General features: G+C 50.3%; 1 protein-coding gene across 3 annotated transcripts in view; it reads left to right on the top strand.

The window, feature by feature from the left end:
* The first annotated feature begins 6,295 nt into the window (after positions 1-6,295).
* Positions 6,296-27,401, top strand: part of GJC2 (gap junction protein gamma 2) — a 71,105-nt gene continuing 49,999 nt past the window's right edge. The window contains exon 1 of one of the 3 annotated variants that reach the window (XM_019480695.2): positions 6,296-6,376. The gene's annotated coding sequence lies outside the window, so the exon portion shown is untranslated. Of the gene's footprint in view, positions 6,377-13,135; positions 13,367-26,397; positions 26,859-27,401 lie in introns of those variants that run through there. The other 2 variants (XM_006274662.4, XM_014602756.3) reach the window with 2 other exon arrangements.

Here is a 27,401-nt window from a genome sequence, read left to right as displayed (position 1 = left end):
GCTTTTTCCATTTTAACCCACTCAAATTGAAAATTGGCTCAGGAGATGACTAGTGGCCTGCATCTCATAGACTCATAGATATTAGGGTCGGAAGAGACCTCAGCAGATCACCGAGTCTGATATCTGTCTGTAAAGTGGAAGCTGCAGCGTTTCAGCTTTTTATTTAATTTTTTTCTGAACATTTTTTGGGTCTTGGGTGTGCCCTGGATTGTACCTTGATATACGGCAAGGCATAGGACAGGAGCGAGACATCACAAGAGAAAAGTGGATAGGATACTTAAAAAGGCTGTTGGGATACCGAGATGATGTGCTCGGCGTGAGAGCCCATCTGGAACAGATAGCTGTGCTTGTGAAAAACCAGTAGCATGGGCAGCATTTTCCTTTCTAAGCCACTGGTTCAAACCCATTGCACACGGGACGCGAGTCGGTGACCCACGGCGGTTAACGTTTGGCTGTTTCTGGGTTTGTAGCAATGCAGCTTAGTTGCCTCCGCTCACTGCACATTAGACACACGTCCTCTGTCCTAGAAAGCCATCACCAAGGGAGTGGCCCCGGCTGGGATCTCAGCAGACACCGAGGACCTCATGGGCGAGAGAAGAAACTTACCTTCTAAGGGCTGGAGATTGTCCCTGCAGGCCAGGACTTAGGATACTGGGGTAAGTGTCCTTGGGTTCTGCATGAATATATGGAGGGTGTTAATTAAGTTTTTTAAGAGCAAGTTAGATGAACACTGGGCTGAGATGGTTTAGTCAGGGGTGATCCTGCCTTGAGTAGATGTGGCCTCCTTGTATCTCTTCCAGCCCTCTGCCTGTGTGACTTGCATTGCTTTAGAAGTGGGGTGTGATATAAGCCTTACCAGTGAAGGCTTATTGCACTGACCAATGTACTAATTATAGCAGTTTATGACTCTGTGTGCACTGATCCGCCATGCTATGCATGCTTCTTAGCTTGTGCTCCAAACAGTGATATGCATTTAATATTAATAACAATTTCCAGATATTCATATCTATGCCCTTGTGCTAAATTGTGAAGCAAACTCCCCTCATGCTTGCATGCACCAAACGGTCACACTTCTTCAAAGTAAGAGGAAAGACTGCTGGAAAGACGGGACGAATGGATAATGGCATCAAGTCTAGCAAGTGTTTCCTTCCTACCTGGGACTGTCTTGGGTGATCGCTAGCGTCTTTGAGTTTCTGAGTTGTTCAAAAGTGGATGAGAAACAGGCAGGGCCTGGTTTGCATGATGTTGATAAAGCATTTGGGAAATTCTGTAACAGCTTGATCACATGCAAAAGATCTTATTTTATTGATCAACTTGCTATCTATGAACATTGGATAGGTGTGTTGAGTTGCTCTATGAAATGCTGGCACCATACCAGTAATGAGCAGCATGTTATCTACATTGCTGTTGTCTGATTATACTCTTAATAATCACAATCAACCATTTGAAGGGCTTTACCAGTCTGGTCTTCTGACCCTCCTTTTTTTAATGCACAGTCAACTCCTGCAAGGCAAAGGAAGCAGTGAGCAGGGTGCGTTGCACGACATGGGGTGGCTGAAGGAGGATTAGATGGGTAGTGAAAGGATAGCCTGTCTCCACTGTGAATGAAAGGGCATGGGAAAGGCTGCACTGAGTTAGGGTATATATGCAACATGTCCCTGTATGGCTTCTCCATCAAATCCCTTTCATTCCCCTGGGAAAGAAACCCTGGACTCCAGGGGAGAAAGCAGCAGCTGCTGCTGTTCTCATTCAGACCCTGTTCACGCAGGGCTCGTCCCCATTGCCCACTGCAGGTCTACCTACCTCCACTGCTGCATAGCCAACCATGGTCATCTTGAGTAACTGGAGCGGTGATGAGAAGCTCTTGATGTCTGCATGAAGCTGGGGCAATGGAGGGCTCTGCCAGGCCTCTGCTGCTTATGGAGCAAGACCCGACGGAGCAGGTCATGGGAGACTTGAAACAGCGCTCTAGGGCATCATGTGGCTGGTGGCGATCCAGTTGAAGGCTTGCTGTATTAAGGGAAACAAAAGGCCAGATGGGTCTCTGATGGCTTGCTTTATTTAAAGGAAGAATTTGGAGAAAAGGGATGGGAGGGCAAAAAGGAACGGCAGCCTTCCAAGAAAAATGTGAGCGAGGCAAAATACTGAGATAAGTAACAACAGATGCATCCTGAACAGACCCTTGGGTTGATGCTCAAGTCATGGAGGACTACTAGACCGACAGAGGTCTGGGGCTTAAAAGGCCTTGTGTGACTACAGCGTGGAAAGTGTCTGGCTGGTTGTTGGCTCGGGTGGTGTACTGGCAGGTGCTCCGTGTTGTGCGTTGGCTGCCAGTTGATAGACATCACGGTGTTAATTTTAACCTATGAAGCCTTCAGCCTTCTGCTTACCAGCAGACCCCTCTTCTTCCTGCGTTACTCTGCTGTGTACGCAGTAAACGCCGGCATCTGAGCTGAAGTTGCTCTTGTCCAAAAGGAAGGGTGTGCAGGCAGGTGGTTCTCCGTGACTACAAACATATTGGTCCCAGGATAAACCATTTTATCCTAAAACAAGGTGCAATTGTTCAGGGGTCTATATCCATTGGCTCTGGATAAATTCAAAAAGTATCTTAGGATAAGTACTAATGTTTTATCCTGGGATATTGCAAAGTGAGTCCAAATGGTTGTCCTGGGATTGCACCACTGAACCAATGGTAGAAACGGGACATTGCATTCATCTGTTCACTAACCCCTGATTAGACGGGTGATGTGTATGCATGCCCTGGTTATTTCTCTTCTGGGACAAACACAGGTACAACTTATCCAGGGAAAAATGCAGTGTTTTTGTTCTTAGCCCAGGAAAGGACCCTCACCTCTGGAAGGTGCTCTGTGCTTTGGTCATCCAGAGCTTGGAGCTGTTGACTTGCAGGGCATGCTTCAAAGCCTTCTTTTGGAGTAAGGGTACAGTTCATGGGTTGAGCTCTCCACGTCCTGGTGGGGTTGAGGTTAAGTTGGGAAAGTGCTGCTGTCATGAAACACTCCAAGTGTTACTAATCAACTTGTCAATGCCAAGTTTCTTGAACTTTTAAATCCTTTAAAACTATCAATTCCACATTATGGTAGCTCTGAGAGGCTCCAGGTGTGTGATGTGCCCTATATGAATATAGCGAGAATTAGTCTTTACCTCAAGAAGCGTACAGCCCGAGTGAACAAGATTGACAAAAGGTGGGAGAAGGGGCACATCCCCATTTACAGATATAAGATCATAAATGCATTTATTACTGGAGCTAGTGGCCCCCTCTCTCCCCGTATGTGCCTGTAGTAAGTAGTTAATATACAGTGAGTGGTTAATTATATATATAAATAACATCTAAAGAGAGAATGACCTCAGACACCCGTGGTAATGCATTTATGCATATGGAAATGGAGGTAAAGATATGGACCGGGCCATATTTGTGATGGTGATGTAATATCAATGCAGAGTGAGGAGGGGTGTGTGTGTGTGTGTGTGTGTGAAAATATAGGATGGGGAGAAACAGACTCTGCAGAGGCAGCTGAACCGTAACTTCCCCTGTGCTCGCTGGGACACCTAGTGTGATGTGGCACTGGTCTTGGCTGGGTCCCCTAAGTACTCCATTTTCTCACCCACAGTGTGCCCCCACTTAAGAGATGCACCTTGATTTTTGAAGGGAAAAAAAATCTTTCCTTGAAAAGTAGCAGTAAGTAACTGGGTAGACACGTCTAGCTGGGGCGAGGGTTGGAGAAGACAAGAGGAAGTGTCCACAGCCAGCAACTACAGTGCCCCACATGTAGCACGGCAGCATCACTTTGGCTTCCCCCCACCCCAGAAACTGCTATTACTATATTTCCTCAGTTACAATATACCTCCCAATTTTCAGCAGTTGAATTTTGAGAGGGGAAACAGTGCGCGCTGTATACGTAAAGGTACGGTAATTATGGACCTGCTCTTGTGGCTGCGTAATGTAAAACAGAGTTGGATTTTGCACTTCAAGCAGGGATTCGGCTTTCGTGCATAGGCTGGATCCTTCTGAAAAGCACAGTGCATGTGTATGAGTGTAGCATTCGTTGTCACAAAGCACAATTAGGAGATCATCAGTGAGATTCACATCTCTGAAGCAGCATTCCCTCCTTGCATTGGCCCTTCACGTCTCCCATCAGAGTCCCCAGACCGCTGCCACATTAACCGCACCCCACGTGTGCCTGCCAGCATGTGCTCTCCAAATCCAGAAATGCACTACCGAGGCCTGTCTAGATTGTCCCTAGCAGCTGTTCTCAAGTGCCGAGGCTGAGGTCTCAGTAGCCGCCAGAGACATGCCTTGAAGCGTCTTCACTAATCTCGTTCCAGTTTTGGAGCAGGCAGGGCTTAAATGGAAATAGCCAGAATAGGCTGTCACTGCCAGGCCAACGTCTCCTTTGTGCATTTGGGTACTAGGTGTGGTTGCTTAAGATCGCACGCTCTAGGGTGGGTGGGTGGGTGGGTGGGTTGGTTGGTTGGTTAGAAAAGGCATGGGTGGGAGTGCCATTCTGAGGGTGGGAAGGTCTTGCAGCATTTCCTTAGCCATGGATCTGGTGGTACCTAACCCCATCGGTGGGCTTGTTTCATGGCCAGATCCCCCACCTGGAAGTTGTTGCGATCTTAGGCTTTGCTCATCTTGCTCGCTGAAGTTGGTGGGAGCTGAGGGGTTCCCATGACTGATTCGGGGTTGTGAATGGGGTGAGCAGCTTTAGGGGGAAGTTGCACATTGCACTGAGACCATACTAAGGGCACTTAAAATGCCAGCAGCTGAAAGCTAAAGCTTGATCATTCATGCTAAGTGCCCAATGAGCTTTTCAGTGATGCCACGTCAGGCAAGGGTTCACTCTGGGCTGCGCTACTCTGCTCCTGTTAGGGTAACTTCAGTCTACTCCACTGAGATAAAAAGAGCAATTTGCAGGCCTCCAGCATCCCAGAATGCACTGCTCCATGCCCTCCCCCCCAGGATAGAGCCTCAGTTTCCTGGCTCCTAGACCCACCCCTGCTCTCCAGCCCTCTAGTGGCAAGTCAGAGCTGTGCCGGCAAGAAATGGTATTAACCCAGGGGCAGGCAATTATTTTGGGCAGAGAGCCGCTTACTGAGTTTTGGCAAGCCATCGCGGACCGCATGACAGGCAGCCAGGGGCAGCTAAATATTAATTTTCTAAAGTTTTTAGGGCCCTGCAGGCTGGATAGAATAGCCTGGCGGGCTGCATCTGGCCCGCGGGCCGCATTTTGCCCACCCCTGGATTAACCTTTAACACCACGGTTTCCAAACTCCTGACAGATTGTGCACCGCCAATTTAAAATGGTACAACAGTAAGTACCGCCAGCAAATTGTTGTCCTATAAAGTCATTATAATAAATCTGTTACTGCGTACCACCGGTGGTGCCCATTACCGACGCTTTAACACGTGACTGCTCATAGCACGTTCTGACTTGAACACAGCTTCGCACTCCACAGATTTAGTATGGCCCAAGTGTAATGTGTAACTTCCCCTTCAGTTTTAGGACTTGTTCAGAAACCTGTACTCTGGGTGGATTAAGCTATTGATCCTGGCTTGGCCTTACAGATCAGCATAAGGTTTTCTGAGTGTTTTAAGGTTGGAAGAGGTCATTGTGATGGGAATCCTGCAAGGAGTCCTTCGAGAACCTCAACATCAGTCCTGTAACATCTGGCAGAGCTAAAGCATCTGCTTTTAATAGAGAACCTATCTTGATTTTATCCATTAACTGGCATGCAGACTCTAGCATATCCCTAGGTAAGTGAATCCAGTGGTTAATGAGCCTTGATTTGTAGCCTGAAGTTGGCCATCCTGCCAAGGGTTTGGGTAAGGTAAGGGGAAGGGTTTGTGAATCCAACTCCTGGTAAGTATACGGCAGAGACAGGAGAACGGCCAGGTCCCTTTTGTCCTAGTCGCATGATGCGTATTTTGTATGTTTGTAAGCTTCTGTGCGGGGTCTATCGCAGAACGGCGTAGAGGCTTTTCTTTCTTTGGCTCCCAGCCTCTCTCCTGTATTTGTGGTGGCTTTGTAGTAATGACCCGGGATCACATGCCCATGAGGTGATGCTCCCATCACGAAGAAGTGAATGAAACGAGGGGCCGAACCTTTTGATTGAGAAATCTGTGTAGTTCCTGGCAGCTCCGGGGTTGGAACAACGAGAGCATTGAGAGCACAGTCTGCAACGACGCCGTATTGTGCCTGGCGCCGAGAGACCGCGCGTGCAACCCAAGGAATTGATTGTCTTCCCTTGCTTTGTTTTAGCGCTGCCGCACACGATCTTGTCAAAGCTCTCCGGCTATGCAGTGAAGATCTGCCGCTAAGAAGCATCTCCTTTATTTGGTTTTTCCTGTCTGTGAAAGGTAGGACGCTTCTCATGATTTCATCAATAGCATTAAACTTCGTGTGGGAATCAAATATCGTTTCACAGTGACGGGGTGTGCGATCCCGCAGTCATTCTGAGATGCAAGGTAACAGTGTGATATAGGTGACAATAGGATGTTGGCTTACCTTTGATTTTTCTAGTCCCTGAGGGTTTATAGTAACTCTGACTCCCAGGAGATTTGGAATAAGTGAAGTTTGGACCCGAGGCTTTGATTCAGGAGGGTAGCACTTGGCTGCAGAGCTGCAGCAAAGCTTGGGTAGCACTTTACAAAGCTCCTCTGTGGTCTTGGGGGGTCTGGATGAGACCGAGCGCTCTGTCTCTGCTGCGTGCCTGATAGCAGAGGCGAAGGGAGCTGCATTTCCAAGGGTGGAGCTTGCAAAGGAAGAATGGGTGGGCAGGGCTTATTTTTTAGCAGCCACCTTAAGAGCAGCATGAAATCACTATAGACCCTGACATTAGACAACATTTGAGAGCACCGAGGTTCAGAGCTGGATCCCAGTGTGGGAATCAGCTACTTCAAATCACTTGGAGGGAAAACATCCCGGGAATTTCTTTCACCTAAATAGCCTCTCTGGTTTTCAACTCGTTTCTCTCAGGTCGGCAGTGCCTCTGGAGGTCCCTTCCAGCCCTACTTTTCTAAGATTGCAGTTCAAAGAAAGGGAGAGAGAAAACCGCATTGCAAAACTGTGGCTTAGAAGGAGCAAACCTGGCATCTGATACTGGGGTTTGGGGATTTTTTTTTTTTAATCATTCGGAGCCATTTCACATGGACGATGGCATTTTAAAATGGAAAGGTTTAGAAAATGAGGAGGTTTCATGTGACAATGTCCTTTTTAAACTTGGAGTTTTTAGGGGCTTCTCTGGCACTGCGGGTCAGAGCACTATATGAAACCTGGCATCTGTGACACTGGAAGCTCCCTGGGGCAGGGGCTCTCAGCGTGTCTGGCCTCCAGCCACACCGGTGTAGACATCTTGCCAGTCCCAGGTGTTGAAAATTCAGAGTCAGGCCCCCAAAATGAAGATTGGTTTAAAAATCCTGAGATGATTGTGGGGTTTTTTTAACACATTTTACATTCTTTTCATTGACCTTTTGAGCTGCATTTGGTGCACACCTTCAAACTAGCCTTTTTGATCAAGGAGAAACGCTTGCTACTGTGAACAGCTGGAATCTGCGTGCCTCTTGTAATCCCAGAGCTATAAAATGGGCCTGTAAGAAAAACCTCCATTCACCAGCCATGAAGTCTTAAGAGCTGGCCATGCCATAAATAATAGATAAGGCTATAGCATGTGGATTTGCAAGGGGGGGGATCAATACTTGTTTATATCAAGGTGCAGAAAAATTCGACTATCTAGCCAAAATGTCTCATGTTGACCCACCGCTGCTTTTTTCAGCTAGCAAAGTGCTGTCTTTCACAACTGTGAAAGATGTCTCTTGCACCCAGGTTGTAATCCCCTAAGATGGTCCTTGCCTGAGTCTTGGCTGCGTTTCTTTATAGGATCGTTGCTTTGCACTTTGAAGCATGAGCTCCCAGTTCTGATGGAGAGAGAGTAGTGCATTTTGGAAATGAATTTCACTTAGGCTTCCCAGACTTCTTGACTTACACAACAATGCAAGACCTCAACAGCTTCATGTCTATTGGGGGCTTGATTCTCCGCCAGGTTTTGTCCGTATATAAGTGATTAGCGTGGGGTGAAGTGGCTCTAAAATGATACCAGGACAATTGCCTGAGGTTTTATAATGACTCTTCCTTCATTAAGCTTGATGGAAATGAATCCACGAGGCAGCATGAGGCTGGACTATGCAGTGGGTGTGTCTACATGTGCATTTACTGTGCAGTAATTTACTGCGCAGTAAGTGGTTTTTAGGCCAGCGTCTACACATGCAGCTAACGCTGTGTGGACTAAAGTTAGTCCCAAGTCAGTCCATACATACAGTGTTACTATGTAGTAAGGCGTTTACATGTGCGTTATTGCGCAGTAACTAAATTTGATGTGTGCATGATGCGGGTATCGAATTTATGCCCAAGTCAACGTACGTCGCCATAGTTACTACACAATACAGGCGTGCATGTGTAGATGCGCACCTGTATTGCACAGTAATTTTTGGTTTCTGCATAGTAACCTAAATTACTGCACAGTAAATGTTCACCCAGTGTGTCCAAGACCTCATCTGTACTTACCCCACTGCCAAAGTGCATGAACACCCATACATTTTGGGGAGCTCTTCTTAGCAGGGTATAGTGTCCCGGAGGGGCGCTAGCTGCTGAATGGACTTGGCAGTCAGCAGAAGGCACCGAAGTATTTACTTGTGTCTTCTGCCGGCTGCAGGACAGCGGATAAGCCTGACCCCACTTGGTAAAGGTACAGTAACTGTGGGCAGATAGGACCACAGAGGAGCTTCGTGGGGGTAGCACTTGAAACGTAGCTGGCAGGACTCTGTCGTGAAGGCCCAATCCTCACGGTGAGTTGTGTGTTTTCTTTCTTTAAAGTCCCAGCTCCTGGAGTCACTTGATTATGGAAGAAATTCAACTTTCATTTCACATAAGTACTTCCTTGAGGAAAAGCACAAAACCTTGAACTTTAAAAAAAACCCCAGAACCAAAAGGCAAAAAAAAAAAAAAAAAAAGTAATTAAAAAAAAATTGCAATGACTTTGCGTTAAGATGATAATGTTTGGCCTCTTGAGATGGGCAGTGCTGCAGATAACAGCGTTAAGTCTGTTCCCTCGAGCACTGGCATATTAAAATATTCCGTTTTATCTTCTTTTCAAAGTATATTTCCCCATGCTTTTAGGTTTCTTTTACAAGCATATTTCCCCATGCTTTTAGGGATGGTAGGCTTAACTTTTCCCTCTCGCCAATATAACTCACTCCAGGGCCATCTTGGCATGTGAGAGCGAGGAGAAAAAAAGACCCATTATGACACTACTTTAAAGTGAATGTAATCTTGAAGTCTGTCCTTATCCTATACATTGGCCTTTTCCAAACAAACTGAGCCGGCCCCGAATAAATGCTAGATAAGGACCTCCTTTTATCTTTGCAGCACCTCATCAGGCAGAGGCAGACCCGTGAGTGTGCTGCGGATGACTTACAACAATCCTTGGGTGTCCTCTGATTTGGTTTTGCCTTTTTCCAGTCTTCAGTTTTGGAAGGGAGACAGGAAAAAAAAGAGACATGTGAAGTCAATGAGCCTAACACAGATTGTGTGTAAACAGCATGGCTCGCACGGTGGGGGGGATGCTCCTGAAGGCATTGGACTGGTCCCAGAGTGCCTGAGCTGTCTCCTGGCATGCGTGGTTTTGTCAGATATCTGTCCAGAGCCGAAAGGAAGAGGAATGCTCCTTGGCAGGGTTTCTGTTCCTGCCAGCAGTTTTATGCCAGGCGAGATCATCCTCAGTGAAGACTTCGCTGTGTGTGGGAACAGACCCCGGTCTCCCGGCTGCTTAAATGGGGGAATTGGATATGTAGTATGGGGCCTGTCTGGGTTATTTTTTTGCTCCCTCTAGTTTTAAATTTCTACGCTGCATCTTGCCATGGAGCTGAGGACAAAGTAATGGTCTGGATTAAATGCATACGCAGGTTGTTCTCGGTTCAGCAGCCAAAAGGGAGTAGGGGGGAGGCAATGCACAAAGCAGCCAGGCTGTCTTTGTTCCCCTCTTATCTCTTGCATCCACTCATTTGCAAGCTTTATCACTACCCGGCTCGCAAGCTTTTTGGCTCTAAGACTGTCTTGCAAGGGGTCCCCCTCGCTCCTCTTCCAATACTGCTGGAAAAAAGGAATTGTGTTTTTGAAGGCCACAAACCCTATGTGCTTGGGGACACAGTGCAGCCTTGCAAAGGCTCAGGACAAGAGATCGTGGTGACTTTGCCGCTCCCCAGGGAATGCAAATGATGGCAAATGATCTGGTCCTGACCATGTGTCAGGAGTCCATTGCTGGAAGGGGCGGCGGCAGGAATTTGGAACTGCAGCAAATTAAACCACAGGGGTGAATTATCCCGTAGAGCAGTGGCTTGCAACCTTTTTAGACCCGAGGCACCCCTTATTGAACTCGAGGCACCCCTCCATAACTTGTGTGACCTAAGCAGCACCGATCTTCATCACTAGTTTCTAGATTACCTCCTTGCAGAGGGGCCCTGGCAGTGGGGATGGGGGATCGGCCAGTCAAAGACAAACCTGAGCCTGCCTAATTTATCTGCTTATCTCCTAACACCTCCTCACTTATCGTCTCACACCTCCCAGCACCCTTCAAAAGGTCTGGTGGCACCCCAGGGTGTCTCAGCACCCTGGTTGCCAATCGCTGCCATAGGCCAACTACCAGGAGTTCACTCTGGGGGGTGCATGGATGGGTTGGGGTGTGTGTGTAAACCCCAACACACACACCCCTGTACACACACACAAGTAACCAGTGGAGTGGCTCAAGCCCTGGAGCAGGAGTCCAGGGACCTGGAGTCTCTGCTCAGCTCTGCTACTGATCTGCCCTGTGACCTTGAGCAAGTCATTTTACCTCTGCCTTCCCGCTCTCTCTGACTTGTCTGGTCAGGCTGGATGCTTCAGCGCTGAGAAGCTTTTATGGTGAGTTTGTGTCTAGCACAACAGCTCTTCCAGCTCAGCTGAAGCCTGCAAGCGGTTTCATCCTGCACGCTAAAAAGCCTATAGGCAAAGGTGAGCTTTTCATCCATCTCATTTAACGTTGCTAGTTATGTTACTGCAGGTGATTTAAGGGAATTTAGATCTAGGATGTGTGACGGTGGAGGGCATGATGACGTTCAGATTACAAATGCTGCTTCAGCAACCTTGTGGCTGCTAGAGAGGGATGTACAGCGGGAGCGGGAGAGATGCCCTGCTACCAAAATGACATGCAAAATTCAAGAACCAACTAAGAAACTGCAAAAAAAAAAAATCTTTTTCTGCAAGCTTTCAGGCTCACACACCCTTCATCAGGCTCAGGGAAAATTAAAGATGGTAAGAAATCCCCATAGGTCACTTAATTTTTGCACAGAGGAAGCTGAAGATGGAGATCTGTCCCCCTGGGTCCATGAGAGTGTCTTTGTGGGTTGCCCTTTGTCGTGCAGATCAGGCAGGACTCCTTCCCCGGCGCTGTCAGATGGCAGGCCGGGAGGTGTAGAAATCTTTCTTGTTGTTCAGCAGTGAAGTTTATCATCCTGATTTGGGGCCAAAAGGAACTTTTTGGTGGCTTGCATATGTCTCCATGAGGCTCTGGAAAGCAAGAGTCAAATCATCGCTCGCATCTTGCAGGCCCACATTTGCAAACGTGGTAACTAAATATGATCCCTGGGTTCCCAACAAAACAGCAGGGGCCTGATTTTTGGAAAGGACCCGAGCACTCCTATGCGCAGTCTGAGTGGACGGCAGCGCAGGTGATCTGAATCTCTTCATACAGGGGCTGTTCTTATGGGGTTTCCAGCGGCGCATCCAGATTTGAAGCCCAGAAATGCAGTGGCTCTTGCTGGAAATGTTTGTTTTTTATTTCTAACACTTGCTTCCAACTTTTCGCCAAGCCATTTCCTTGTCAGAGCAGTGTTTGGCTGTGCACAGCATCAGCTTCCCAGCATCACAGCTGCAACTTTTCACAGTGTAACCTCTTCTGAAAGGTGGCTGTGATGGAGCACGCTGCAGGGGGAGGGAAAGATTTTCCCCAAGAGCTTTGGAGGTGCCTCTTCCCCAAGGTGAGGGCTGCATACCCCCCGCTCCAGCTGCTGGCTGGGCCGGCTCCAGTCCAGATGTGGTGTTAAGACTTCTGACAGCAGTGGAGTCCAGACCCCCTACTACCCACACCCGCCCACGCACACCATCGCACTTCATACCGAAGCCACGGAAAAGCTCATACAGCTGCAAATCGGGACCTTACGGGAATCTGAAGCCAGCTGGGAACGTTCACAGGGAATATTCCTGCCGGAAAACACCAAGCTCTTGCAAGCAAAATGTTTGCTGGGAACACGTAGCTGGGGACAAGCGTGCATTTTGGACCTGAAAATTGGATAGGGGCACAAAGAAGTGCTTTCCTAAGGTCGTCATTCCCCTGACGTCTCTTCTGGATGGAGCCTTTCAGCTCTTGAATTTGCAGCCGCTTTCCCTTTCAGCGTTTTGCAATCTGAGAAGGGAACAACATGAGGTGCAATCAGAATGAAACCTCTCCGCCAATTCAGAAAGGGAACGGATTCGGCTTTTTTTCCCCCCTGTCCTCAGAACTTGGTGGACTTTTTATCCTTTAAAAAATCCTGGTCCAGAAAGAAAGACATGTCTAAATGACAAAATTTCTCCTCCGGGAGAAATTTGCTTTCTGCCTAGCTGAGGTGGAAGGAGCCCTCTGGACATTCAGGACATGGGATATGGGTCTAAGGGTTGAGGAGACTCACGTTAGGTGCCCTGGCAGCCGGCAGAGCAGGGTGGCACCTTAAAGACAAACTTGTCCATCTTTCATAGGTTACTGGCTCTGTGCATGTGGGAGGGGAAGGGGGTAAAGTTGGCTCTAAATCCATAGGCACCAAAGCAAGGCTGGTCTTTGTCTCCCAGCTGCACCCTCAGCTCTCCAAAGGGTCACGACACCGGAGCAAATATCACACCGCGACCCCTCTGTGAAGGGAGAAAGGGCTCCTTTGTGCTTCCAGTGGAAGAGACTTTGCAGCACGTCCTCGGCTTTGGTGTATACCCAGTTCCTGACTCAGACTTCCTCAGCCCTGCGCTCATTGGAGAGACTATCACTCTCGCAGGAAGCTTTCCCAGCCAAGGGCTTTGAGTTACAGTCTGCAGGCTCGCGCAGGGAGGAGAGAGAGCGCTTGGAAGGAGCAGCAGGAGAAGTAAAGCCACCCTGGAAGTTTTGCCGGGGCGGACCAAGGATGGGGCTGTAGCACTGGGAAGTCTGCGACCCCCCCCGACCTGCCCGGAGCGACCTGTGAAGCCGTGGAGGATGGCATGGGTTTGCAGAGGGCCGAGGCTGGGAGTTCTCCGTATGTTGCTTTTTCATTTCTTAAGCGGGTCTTCGCCCGAACGCGCTGCCGGCCGCTGTGCAGAAATAGTCAGCATCCCAAAGCGCTCTGCTCGCAAACCTTTGGGACGTCTTTTCCTTCCCTTTCTCCATTGCCGGGGACACCAGTGTGGGAGCAGAGGGCCTGGCTCCCCATGCCCGTGGCAAAGCGGGTGGGAAATGCAACACTTTGCTCTGCTGTAAGAGAAAAGCAGGGCAAGAGAAAATCAGACCCAGGGCCTTGGTGCTTATGGGTCTAACCCATGGCCCTTCAGGATTTGGGGTCCGATTCAGTGCGCTGCAAAGTCAATGGCAAGAGTGCTAGTGGGAGTCGGTGGTGTTTGAATCGTGCCCGAGGTCCTTGCTCCAAGTTAGGATCCTGGTGACAGCAGTCACATCTGCATCCTGCCACTTCCCTGAGTGGTGGTGGGGGCTCTGATTTTAGGATGCCATAAGGGGCAGGACCAATTGATTCTCCTGCAACATCCCTGCAGCGCGATTCATGTATGGGGAGAAAAGGAGGCAGGAAGCACCATCTCCCCGCAGAGCTGCCCGGCCGTAGAGTGGCCCTGAGAGGAGGGACCATCATCTCCTCCGTTATTGCAATGCCTAGGGGCCACACACCGGCAGCTGGAAGTACTTAGCCTTGAAAGGGCTTTTTCCATTGCTGAGTAGCAGCTGTCTGGGGCATGGGATGCAGCTGTAGGAAGGAGCAGAGCAACCTGGAGAGGGGGAGTGGACCGGCATGGGCTGTGGCTGGGACTGGAAGGGGTTGGGGAAGGGTTAATCAGCTGGGATATGACGTCCTGTGGGGGTCTGCCTGTGGGGACCCTGCCTGTGGGGGTCTGAATGGCCCCGGGGTCTGCATGGATGGATGTGTGGTGATGGTGATGGGGCTCTCCCTCGTGCGCCTCCTGCCTGCTCCCTACTACCCCTCCATTACCAGGTAATACCCCCCTTGCTGAGCCTGGGGAGGGGCTCCCTGCCAGATCAGGGCTTGGCATTGCAGCCAGCGAGATGTAGGGTGGATGTAAGGACAGCTCTCCGACGGAGAGTGGCTCAGCCCTGGAGCAGATACCTGGAGAGACTGTGGGATCTCTGTCCCTGGACGTGTTTAAGAGCAAGTTGGCTAGAGACTTGGCTGGGACGGTTTAGGCAGGGATGATCCTGCTCTGAGCAGGTCGCTGGACTCTCAAGATCCCTATATTTCTACAGCGGCAACAGTCGGTCTGATGCTTGGAGGTGACCACCGACAAAGCGATGAGATAGGCTAGACCCCAAACCTGGCTGACCGGCTGCTTAGACGGGGAGCGCTTCAGGCCAGGGACCATGTGTCACACAGCGTGCGCAGATCGTAATCCTGGGTGAGAGCCTTTCCCTTGCGTCCGCAGCTTGCCGAGCGCCCAAATGCAGGTGCGGATGTCTTCTGTCCTAGTCCTCTTGGGAGCTGGGTGGTGTAAGAGAGAGGAGGGGATTTTTGATTGGAAACAGGATCCTTTTGCTGACAGACTTATCTGCAATTCCTATTGAGGTGTCTGCGGTGAAAGGAGGAGCAGTGTTGTCATTTTTAACTTAATGCATGCTGAAGACATCTGCCCGGCGCCCTGTAGTTTCTGTGCTCCCTGTCTGGGGTTAATAGGATGCTTTCACCTTTGTTTCTTCCTGCCTCCGGGCTCCTTGCTGCCTCTCCGGCAGCTCATCCTGCCCTTGAGGAAATGGCTCTTTCCTCCTGGCTCTTCAAGCCACGGTTGCTGGGACAGTCCCACCTCTTCCTTACAAGTAGCTGCTTTGCGTGGGTCGTTGCAGGATGACACGGGGCTGTAGGGCTTGGCCGGCACGAAGCGGGCAGGTGGTGTCGCCGACACAATGGGCCAAACTTTCTGACAGCCCATTTTAAGGGCAATGGGTCGGATGCAGGGTGGGTGTAAATTGGACTACACTGATTTATGCTAGCTGAGGATCTGGTCTGCTGCCTGGCGTCTCCTAGACAGGATGGCTGTCCTGTCCTGACAGACCCTGCCTTTCTCCTGCAGCTGATGGGGTGATTGTCCCAAAGTTGATGGGGTGTTGTCCCAAAGTTGATGGGGTGTTGTCCCAAAGCAGCTCGTGTGGCCGGGGCGATGGCCGGAGAGTAAATCGCAGTGGGAAGATGGGTCTTCCCTTCCGCTCCACACATGCATGCATGCATGTGCCTTGGAAGAGGTGTGTCCCACTGGGACGCGAGAGGAGTGGGAAGCCAGTGAACTGGAGGGAAGGTCCCCTGGGGGTAGGAGATGGGGTAGGAGCAGGGTGGGAACTCCCCACAACTCCCCCCTGGGCTTTTCCTTTGAAACCACTTGCCACGTGGCGGAGGAAATGGAAATTTCAGCTTTGGAGCCCTCTGGGCAAATGACCTGGGTAGCTAGGAGGACCCATCCTGCCTCCTAACCAGGTCCTGAGCCCTGTCACCTCCCCTGTGAGCTCAGTAGCCTTGCAGTTACCACGATGCTGTGCACCCTAGAGCTGCCGTCTGCGCTGGGGTGGCCCATTGGCTTCAAGGCATCATCCCAGGGGTGTCAGCAGGGCTTGTGTACAGGGTCCTAGGGAAGAGCTCGGTGCTGAAGGTGGCTTTGGACAGGGTGGCAGCTCTTTCTCAGCGGACCCACTGGTGAAACATCCCAGTGCTCCCAGCTGTGTGGAGAGAGGCATCCCCTGGAGCACGACAGGGATGCTATAGCAGCACCCATAGCAAGCTGCTAACCTGGACTTGAGCTTACTCTCGTAGGCTTACTCCACTCTTGAGCTTACTCTACTCACGGGCACTAATAAGAAGGCTGCACTTCTTATCAGAGGCCCATGAACATGTGCCTCTTACACACCGCTCTAACCCTGCTTCGCAAAGGAGGTGGGACCCCTTTCCCCCCTTGCATTTGCCAGTGGGTAAACCGAGGCACAGAGGGACAGCGACTTGCCCGAATCACTGGGCCAGCCAGTAGCAGGGCTAGGAGGGCCACCTTCTCTCTGGGGTGCTTTGTCAAAACAAATTTTGGAGGCAGTGGAAAAAATCGGACCCGGCTCTAGGTTTCTGCGCGGCAGACCTCCAGGAGATCTTGCTCGCTCGCTCTCACGTTTGTCCTTCTCAGTTGATTTCTGCAGTTTTTTACAGTCTCTTTCATAGGCTTTCCCTATAAACCCTATTGGTTTCTTCCCTGCTCAAATCTATAGGGAATTTCCTTAATGGATGCATCATTACCAAGCTGTCTCTTGGGAAGGAAGAGCGTGCCTCATCCCATACTTACAAGGGACCCCGTTGCAAAACCACCCAGCGAAAGTCTCCCATCAGGGTCGGCGGGCTCTGGATTTGATGTCAAGCTACTTAAAGCACCAGTTTCCCGAACACAGAGGTGATGCTTTCCTCTTGAAGAGGGGAACTACATCAGGCAGTGAATTGCTCACTGGTTAGGGGGTTACCAAGCCTGGAGGTTACTGGTACAAGCCTCGTTAGTGGGAACTGAAGGCTGTCCAGGAACTAATGGGACAAGGATCTTCCACTTGGGTGGCTCCCCTGCCTTGTGTGCAGCTGTAGCCATGTATTGTGCAGAAGCTCTCTGTGCTTCAAGGTGCTTATAGGGTGGTCTTTGCTGACATTTGGGGGCCCTGTGCAATCAGTAATGCAGCAAGCAGCTGGCTCAACGAGCACCTCCTCCCCCGTGTAATGAACCCAAATCTCCCCCCGAGACGGGAAGTGTGAGTAGAGGCATGTTGCTGGAAGTGGGGGTGGAAATGCTGCGTCCTCCAGATCTGTATGACGTCCCTCACCAGAGCCACGGTGGGAGGAGAGGTACACACTGGAAACCAAACTTTGCTCTTAGTCACGTCCCCACAAAGGCTCCTTTGGCCCAAGATGTAAACATCCGTCCATTAGAGCCTGCTTTTGTACGGAGCCCAGAGACTGAAGTGACCAGAACTGACTTCTTGGGCCATCTAAATACCCCCTGCACTGTGCGGAAAGCTTCCCGTGTCCTTTCCATTAGAGTCATACTTCTGGACCCCGGCTTGGTTAGACCCTTAGCAATCCCTTCCAGTACATTAGCAGCAAGTGCACTTAGGTAGGTTTCCATAATGTTTGCCTTGGATGCTTTCCAGGTTTGTAGGTATTTCTCTTCCTTCTCTTAGTACTTTGAGGCAATCCTCAGTGACTAATGTGCCTCCTTCCTGGATACAGCCTCCTTGGAAGCCTTGAGCAATGTGTTCAGGGGATGTTTTGGTGACGTCGTGCTCCAGACCTTACATCCCAAATGCTGCTATTAGCTTTCCGCATTATCTTGAGAATAGACAGATGCCACGTTTCACTTCAGCCTGAGCTTTGACCTGCAGAGAGTTGCAACAGCAGCTTGCCAGGAGCCTGGGTCCAGGATAACATTAGTCAGAAGTGAAGCAGATGGCAGCCGTCCTCCTCTTTCATAACAGAGGGGCCGTCCGGGAAGGTTGCAGGGCCCATCTTGGTGGATCCACACATCTGGCAGAAAGGATTGCCTTGGATACACTCGAGGTGTCTGTGTCCCGGGGGGGAGGGTTGTCGAGCGGATGAGAAGTCGGTGAAGTGTTTTGAAGGTGAAGGGTATGATGCTCACACTCAGCACCGATGTTGTGATGCTCAAATGGCTTTATAGCCTGGTGCTTGGTGAACACAGCCTGCAGCACAGCACTTAAACTCATAGATTCATTGATTTACTTTTTAAGGCCGGGGAGGAGCCATTAGCTCATCTACTTTGACCTTCCATGTAACACAAGCCACACAATTTAATCCACTTAATTCCATATTGAATCCAATCACTTGTTTGGGATAAAGCACCTCTCCAAGAAAGGCCTCTTGTCTTGGTTTTCCTGTCGAGCCAGTGGCTCGCGGGCTGATTTTTTTCCCCCGTTATCTTAGTGCCCGTTGGTACCGTATTATCTGGTTTACAACAAGAGTAAAGCTGCCACTATTCAGAGTAAATACTAAACATCCCAACTCCATTCAAGTCCATGGCAAAACTCCCATGTGCCGTCAGCGAGCCTGGGATTGGAGTCAGACGGTTGCTGTTACAACACTAGGATGTGACCCTGTGTGTGTGCGTGCATGCACACGCGTGTTCACCTGTATACACATGAACATGCACAAACAGTCATAGTAGCACAGAGCTTTGCATTACAGTCGTTCTCAACCCCTTCAGACTTGAGACACCCTGTATTAGACTCAAGGCACTGTGTTAGACTCAGTGCCAGCTTTTTCACTGGTTTCTTGACTGCAGAAAAGTAACAGAGCAGCTCTTCCGTTGCAATGAACTCAGACAGACCACGAGAGCGCACAATGCTTCGGATGCTATGGCTTCCTATTTGAAATGTCTGGGTTTATCTTGTGTCAGATATCCAGGTTGTAGCTGTATTGGTCTAGAGAAAAAGCATTCAGGACTCATAGTAGAGATGATATCATTTATTAGACCAACAAGATTTTTGCAAAAAAAACCCTTGAATGGCAAGGTTTCAGGCACAAACACCCTTCATCAGGCATTGGAGAAAAGATTGTAAAAGTTCTCCTGGGTAAAAATGAAAGTTTGTATGAACTTCACAGGACAAACAGTTCATATGAACCTTCATTTCTGCCCAGGAGAACTTTTACAATCTTTCCTCCAGTGCCGGATGAAGGGGGCTTGTGCCCGAAAGCTTGCAATTAAACACATTTTTTTGGCAAAAATCTTGTTGGTCTAATAAACAATATCATCTCTACTATGAGTCCGGATTGGGTTTATCTTGTGAATCGTGTGTAGGTGTTGGAATTGCTAATAGTGCACGGCAACCCTTCACACCCTTGAAAGGCTCTTACGGCACCCCAGGGTGAGAATCGCTGCATTTCACCAGCGATCTTCCTCCTACGTGGAGCGCTGACGCCCAGTCCGTGTCCGAGGACGAGCCTTTGTCCTCTGCCTTGGACATGAGAGCGCATTCCAGCTGTTTGCCCTGTGAAGATTTAGCCCCGTGTGAATAGCAGTGCAGTGGTGACTTTGTTCCCTGTCCTGATAGCATCTGATCTACCGAACTGAGCTGATAAGGAGAAAGGAAAAAGAGAGTGGGATCTTTTTCTCAGGATCTTTTTTCCCCATCTGAATGAGAAAAATATGCTGCTAGCTCTAAACCTTGTGCATGGTTTTTGGTCTCCAGTAGGGTAAAGGAGACATCCCTACAGCTCTGGCAGGGCCCAGTTCTGCGCTGTGCTGCACAAGATATGGGAACGGGCCCCAGCTTGGGCATGCATGGAGTGGGGCGGATGGAGTCGTTTCTCTCAAGAGCACCTTCCCCGTGCTTTACAGTCACCTAGGCAGTCACTGTATTTGCTTGCATACAAGGCATCCCCACCACCCTGCAAAAAAAAACCATCCCAGCTGGTGGAAATTGGGGCATGCATTATGCAAGGATCCCTATGGGTCCAGACATTTGGTATCTGGGGAGCAGTTAACATTGTCACTGCTCTGCTGCCATCAAATTTCTGACCTTGTGGGAAGTCCCCCTTGGACGACACGGCCCCACAAGCTGGATCGGACTGGCGTGTGGGGTCAGTCTGTGGCCATATCTGGCCTGTGGCCCCAGACCTGCCGTGCCTGGTCAGGCCTGGACCGTGGCCCCGCTGTGCTGGATGGGGTGGGCACATAGGGTTGGTCTGTGGTCTCTATGTGGCTGGCAGCTGGCTTGTCTCCCTAGCTGCTGTTACCCAGATACTTACCCAATATAAAATCTTTTATCCTTCAAAAACAGGGTGCCTGTTATATTCAAGGGTGGGTTCTTTAAGAGGAAATACGGTATTTACAGCTTCTGGCCCCTTGGTTCCAAACCAGAAGTCACTAAAGTCCACGAATAAGCTCCTATTGACTATAAGAGACCCTGGAGCAGGCCCTCGCTGTCTGGTTGCCCTGCTAAGGAGGAAGCTGGAGCGGCAGTCATATGTCTCGCTCACGGGTGACACCAGCAGCATCGGGGTAAGGTGGAACTGGAGAGCCCCTGGTGCCAGTTTCCAGCCACAGGTACAGACGGTGCACATCAGGGCTGGCAGGGTCCAACCCGCAGACCTTCAGGGCTGTCTGCTGCTCTCACTGACAGATTTCGGACCCTGAGACTACAACAGCGAGGAACGAAAAAAGTCCCAGCTGCCGAAACAAAGGGAAGCAAGGAGACCCCGAGGTGGGTTGGCACTGAATGCACAATGGGCACAAGGGCCAAAGAGGATGCTTTCTCCTATCACCCAAAATCCCTGGTGTTGCCACTAGGTGGGGCGGCGTCCTCCCTTAAGAGAGAAGCCGGGCAAGAAAACTTTCCATTTGTGCATCTATTCCTAATTTAACAGCGGTGGAATAAGTCAGGGACTAGCCGCGACCGTGGGCAAGCGGCATTTTAATGACACATCATTGATGTCTGCTCAGTCCGTGAGTCACTCCCGGAGGTGCCTGGGGTGGAGAAGTCCTTGAGAAATTCCTCCGGCTGTTTTCAAGAATGAAACGGCAGGAAATAGGCAGCCTGGGCAGCGCTCCTCTGAGCTGGATTAGTGAATCATATCAGCAAGCTGCTCCTCTCGGGGTCCATTTAGGCACACGGATAAACAGCAGGATTGTCAGCCGTGCCGGACCTGCACGTACATGAAGCCCCCTGGTTTTCCAAAATGCTCATCCCCAGGCAGTGGCTGCTGGACACACGCGTATAAGCCTGCATGGGGAGGACTTGGGAGGGAAGAGAAGTTTGCAAGTGCTCCTTGGAGAGCTTGCACATTTTAATTCATTGATTGCCCCTTTAGGAATTGCTCATCCCAGCACAGGAATCAGATGAATTCGGGCATCATCGAATCCCGAGATCAGGGTTGATTCAACTCAGACTTGCGTCCAGCGCTCTTTGTAGTAGGTAACTGGCTACCCATAGTAATTTCTATGCTTCTAGCCCCAGGTGTGGTTACTAAGATTTTTTTACACGGGAGAGAGATTTCTACCAGGGCTGTTGCATGCTTCTGTCCATATTGTGACCTCCCTCCACCCCCAAAATGACTTGGCTTCGCAAACTAATAAAAGGGGTGACACACCCTTTCCAGTTGAATCTATGGACCCAGCCCTGCAATATGAAGTAGGTCAGAGGGATGCTGGTAACAGCCGAGGACTCATGCTAGTTGGTACCAACTGCAAACCTGGCTCCTGCCCTTCTTTGAGCCAATGCTCACACATGCTTCCTGCTATATTCTCCCTGTTTTGCTTTGCAACCGTTAAGACGTTTGGAAAGTCCTGGATGCCAGAGCTCAAACTGTAGTGCTTTTTCCCCGCTGTCCGCTACATGCACGTGGACATGCATCCACCCATATGCACACGTACTAGATCACACGCACTTCCACTACGTGTGTTGCCATAATAGCCAGGCCCTATATGTTTGGATAAGCGGGTTTCTCCATGCTAGGTGTGTGCGGGAATCGTTATGCACAGTCATGAATGGCAGGTTGGCCATGGCCATCCCTCCATTTTTATATCCTCTCTGAAGACAAATACTTGGCTCCTCTTCCTTTCTGAGCCTCAGGCTCCCCACGGCTTCTTGGTTTTGTGAAGACATAGCTTTGTCGTTTCCCTCTTGTTACCTTCTGATTTGGAAATCCCAGACAATGGAAAAAGAAGAAGGGAGCTTCCACCCCAAGCCATCGGGCACTTCATGCCCGCTGTTGCCAAGGTAAGCTGTCATCCTTTTCAAACCCAGCCTTTGTAGGACGATCTTCTGCCCTTTATCGATGGGCAGAGCCTGTCATGTCATAGGAAGGACACCCCATCATTAGTCTGCTGGTCCTTCACTTAAAAACGGGGCGACTCGGACCTGAAATGGCATCTCCTCGATCAAGTCACATCCAGCCCTCATGAGCAGAGACCCACCAAGATGGAGTCAAGGAGGCCCTCCACGATGAATGAGCTTGGCTTCAGGAAGATGTTGTTGCCAAAAAGACCTTCCCTTGTACCAGTCCCACGGGCTCCAGTGCCAACCTTGGTTCCCTCAACACCTGCGGCTTTGGGGACAAAAACTTCACAAAGTGACAGGTGCCGGACATTAGCGTTTTGCTCATGAGGCTGCTCTGGGCTGGTTGTCTGTGGCCTTTCTCAAACCTACTGCAAACCAAGGGCTTGAGAGCAGGTGTGGGGGATAAGCCTGGAGCTGTGTGGGGAGATGGGCAGACATGGGAGTGATGAGGACCGTCTCCCCCACACGCGCTCTTTCCAGATCTCTCCAAACCCTGCTGGCGGCGAGAGCCACGGCGGCTCCTTATGATACAGCCAGGCTTCCTACAATATCCCTGCTCCTTCGAATCTCCCGGTAGTCGTGTGAGCGCTCTTCTTTGAGACGCGGCGATCTGAGACATCTCAGTGTATATCCTAATAGATTGCTTTTTATTTTTTAACGTCGATAATCCTCCTCTTCAACTTTTAGCTTATTCCACGTTTTGCAGGGCACCAACTCCAACACATTTTCATCCTTTAAAGGAGGACGTAGCATCTTTTAAACCCAGAGGCTGTAAGGATGTGATCCCATGCCCCACAAAATCCAGAGAGAGCCATTCTGTTGACTTGACGTTGGCCAACGCTGTGGAAAAATACCCCTCCCTGCACTAACAGACAGCCAGACTTCAGCAAAACGAGGCTGGATCGAATTTGAATGTTTAACAAAGTCCTTGCGGCTGTACTTGCATTGCCTTTTTCCTGCCCTGGACAATGGTGCCGCTTGTCACCCTGCCCAGCTATTTCCTCTGCGCTCTGCCGACAGAAATAGTCAAACAGTTTTGCTGCAAATGTGAAAATTCCCATTTCCTCCCTGTCGCAACTGTTTCCCCCCTCTTCTTCCCCAGAAGCGCTCCCAAGCTGCTGAACTGAGCCTTTTTGGGGAGGGAAGCGGTGGAGTTTGACGCTTGTTGATACGATCGCTGCTTGGACCCTCGTTTTGTTGAGCCCTCCGTCCTTTCCAGTTTGCGCTCAGCATGATGCCGTCAAAGGTGGACATTTTCCTGTCGGTCCTCCTGCTACACCTTAAGTAACAGCTGGAGCAGCGATTCTAGGTCAGGTGCTGTGGCACCCCAGGCTGCCTTGATATCCTTTCAAGGGTGCCCCTGGGTGTCATGCAGTGTTAGCACTCGTAGGTGTGCAAACATGCTCCACAAGATAAACCTAGAGGTTTCAAATAGAAATCCATAGTGCTAAAACCCTTCTGACCCGTTGTGGGCTTTCTGAGAGTCTACAACAGGAAAATGGTTGGGTTTTTTTTTTTCAGTAGACAAAAGGAGGAGTGAAAGCAAAGGGCTGGTTTTTTACATGAGGTGCCTTGAGTCTAAAAAAGGTTAAGAACTGCTGACCTGGAAGGAAGCACCATTATTTCCATTTTACAGGTGGAGAGCTAAGAGGGTCAGGGGCCAGACCCATATCATTCATGTAGGCACCTAAACAGGACTTAGTGCCTTGCAGGCACCTAAACCTCACAAAATGATCCAGATCAACCCCGCTTATCCCCTTCAAATCCCCTCCGGCACCTCCATTTTGGCTTGGACGTCTCCCTAGGTGCCGAGGCATTGACTTCTGAGCAAGCATCATCTAACTTGCATCGCGATCCAAAACAGAGCTGGGAGGTCCTTCAGGCCCACGCAGTCTGGCGCTCAATCTGGTGGGGGTCTGAAGAGGTTGGCTAAATGGGTACAACTGCTAATAATACCACTGGGTGCAGCACAAAGTAGCGACCACCCCTCTGGCTTGCGTGTAATGTTGTGGTGGGATGGACCTGTTGCTCCATACCCTACTGTTTAGGGTTCGGGAAATGTGCGGTTTGGGGCCTTCTCCTAGCTTGTAGGGCAGTGATCCTCAACCAGGAGGTTGCGAGATCTTTAAAGGGTGGAGGGTGCCACACAACATTAGCACTGTTAGGTGTGCAACCACCTACACGTGATTCACAAGATAAACACAGAGCTTTCAAAGAGGAAACCACTGGGTCAACGCGCTTTGCCCTGCCGCGGTCTCTCCTGAGTTCTTTGCAATGAAAGAGTTGCTCTAGTATTTTTAAATAGCCAAAAAACTAGTGACAGCCGAGAGCTGGGGTTTTTCCGAGGGGCCCTTGAGTCTAAAAAGGTGAAGTACCACTGCTGCAGAGGTTCAGACCCGCACCCCTCAGGAGACTGCTCTGACCATCTAGTTTATGGGGCAGGCTAGCTGAGGGTGCTCCCACCCCACGGATGATGTGGTCCCGCGGACAGCCAGGAGTGTAAGGATCCAAGTGGTAGAAGAAGACTGATCAGATTGAGAGAAGTGATTCTGCCCCTCTATTCAGCACTGGGGAGGCCACATCTGGAGTCCTGTGTCCAGTTATGGGCCCCCCACTACAGAAAGGATGTAGACATCTTGGAGAGAGTCCAGTGAAGGGCAGCAAAAATGGTTTGAGGGCTGGAGGACAGGACTGATGAAGAGAGGCTGTAGGACCTGGGCTTATGTAATCTGGAGAAAAGAAGACCAAGAGGGATTGAATAGCAACCTTCACCTCCCTGCAGGAGGCTGCAAAGGGGATGGAGCTGGGCTGTTCTCAGTGGGGGCAGATGATAAAACAAGAAGCAATGGGTTCAAGTTGCAACAAGGGAAGTTGGGGTTGGATATTAGGAAAAACTTTCTCATTAGCAGGGTGATAAAACACTGGAACAGGTTACCCAGAGAGGTTGCAGACTCTCTATCCTTGGATATTTTTAAGACCCAGCTAGACAAAGCCGTGGCTGGGATGATGTAGTTGGGCCTGGTCCTGCTTGGAGCAGGGGGTTGGACTAGATGTGACCTGTGGAGGTCCCTTCCAGCTCTCATTGTCTGAGATTCTGTGTTTCTATGAAGAGGGAGTCTGTCTCCGTGGCCTCCTGCTTGGGGCACTTCCCGAGGACCCCTGGGTTGTGGTCCCTGGTGCCAGGACGAATCATGCATCTCACATTAGATGGCCATGGGTAAAACACAGAAATAGCTCAGGCTGGGGAGGGGGCAGGAACCCAGGGCTTTCGTCTCCCAGGGGAGTGCCCTCATCTCTGGACTACAGAGTCAGGTGCCCTCTTTTTGTCCTTCTGCCTGCTTGTCTGTCCATAGTTTCATAGTTGCTAGGGGCTGGAAGGGACCTTACAGATCATCGGGTCCAGCCCCTCTGCACATGGGCAGGAAAGACCGCCGGGGTCAAATAACCCCAGCAAGGTGGGTGTCAAGACACTTTCTGAAGATCAAGTCCAATGGCCCAGCCAGTGTCTGAACTACCCTTCTTGTTCTCATTTCATACTCAGATAAGATCACGTTGCAGGTCACCCTAGGCAGGACTCCCATAGCCATGCATCAAGTCATGCTCCACTCCCCAAAATCTCATGGCAAGGCCAGAGAGACTTGAAACTCCGTGACGGGCCTCCGGTCTAGTTTCTCAGGAAGCATCTAGGCTGGAAAATACAAGTAAGCCTGTATTGCTATTGCTTGTGCCATGCGCTCCCGGTGCCTGCAGCGTCAGGGTAGGACCACCCAGCTATCCCCTTCCATGAGCACGGTGTAGCATTAAAAGATAGGGGTCATTACAGGCTTGCCAGGCAGTTGTCTCTGATGTTATCACGAGCAGAGACATTTCTGCTTGGACTTGGTCAGTGCTGTAATGCACCAGGCCAGCGGCGCTCAGAAAACACCAGGGATGAAAAGCTAGGAAGTGCTACATGCCTCGGAGGGTGCGACACTGTCCTCGCCGCAGAAGCAGATCTTTGCTGGGTGGCAACACCAAGGTTAAGGGCTGGCACGCAGCAGACAATGGGCATACACAGCGATACGTAGCTGATTGACGTGGTGTTGGCTATCTGAGGCAGCAGCTCCTCTCCCCAGATGTAACCACTTCTCCAAGGGCATCCAGGCTGGGAAGAACGTGCAAGCCGCACGCAGCTTTTCAATGAAGCATTGTTGGATTGAAACAAGGCACGTCCCCCAGACTGGCTGCGACGAGAGGTGCCCGGGATCAGACCACGCGCCGCTGGCACAAAGCAGTTTCCAGAAGGAAGAACAAAAGTGTGACCTGAATCAGATGCTCTGAAATACAGCTGAAGCCAAAGGCGTGCAGACTCTGCATCATACCTGGGCCACAAATACCCTACCCAGATCCAGGGGAAGCATGTTACTGGGAGAAGCCTGGAAGCCAAACCCTGTCTAATTGCTGCAGGCAAATTCATGCACCAGAAGCTGTTGTGTGCGGTAGGGAGAGATGGTTCACGCATGCATTGATCATGGCACCGCCCCGGCAGAGCTGACTATGGAGCATACAGATCGCACATGTCACCGACTGATTCAAGGCATCGCTATGAGAAATGAGAGTGGGAGTTGAAGCCTGAGCTGGACTTTCCAGATGTGGTGGCAGTGAGAGCTGAGTCAGGTTTTCCAGATGTGGTTGCACTGACTGCCTATCCCTGCTGTTTCTGGGAGGTAAGGAGGGGGTCATTTTGGCTTTTCTCTTTTTGCTCTCGCCTTGGAGATTTGCTCTGTGCTACGTTTGGGGCTTTGCTGTTCCTGGCATCTGGACGAATCCAAGGCGGGGAGCTGGAAACCTGGCCTCCACTTTATGTGCTGCTTGGAGTGGTGTCAAACAGGACCTGCAGAAAGGAAGCCAGAGGTTCGGCTGAGAGACGCTTGCTTGCATCCCTAGCTCTTTGGTTTGCTGGTCTTCTGGGCACCCGAGCTTGTGCTGGTTTACTGCTTCTGGTGCACGTGTGGGTATAACATCCTCTGAGCTCATTTTAAATCATTGCCTCTATGCCAGCACAGCGGGAGGATGCTAGACGCTGACTCCCCTGCTTTGTACTTGTGCCACGGTCTGGTGTATCCGAGGCACGTGAGCACTAGGTTTCTAGGAATCTCGGGTGAACAGCTGCTCCAAAATACAAAACGCTGGCCTCAATGATCAGGCTGGCCCCTTCCCCTCCTGTGTGTCTATATACCTTTAATTACTGTGAATGGCCAGGTGCTCTC

This window comes from Alligator mississippiensis, chromosome 5 (genome assembly GCF_030867095.1).
Source record: "Alligator mississippiensis isolate rAllMis1 chromosome 5, rAllMis1, whole genome shotgun sequence".
Classification (NCBI taxonomy): Eukaryota; Metazoa; Chordata; order Crocodylia; family Alligatoridae; genus Alligator; species Alligator mississippiensis.
The sequence above is the reverse complement of the archived record's forward strand: the minus strand, read 5'-3'. Positions and strand labels throughout refer to the sequence as shown.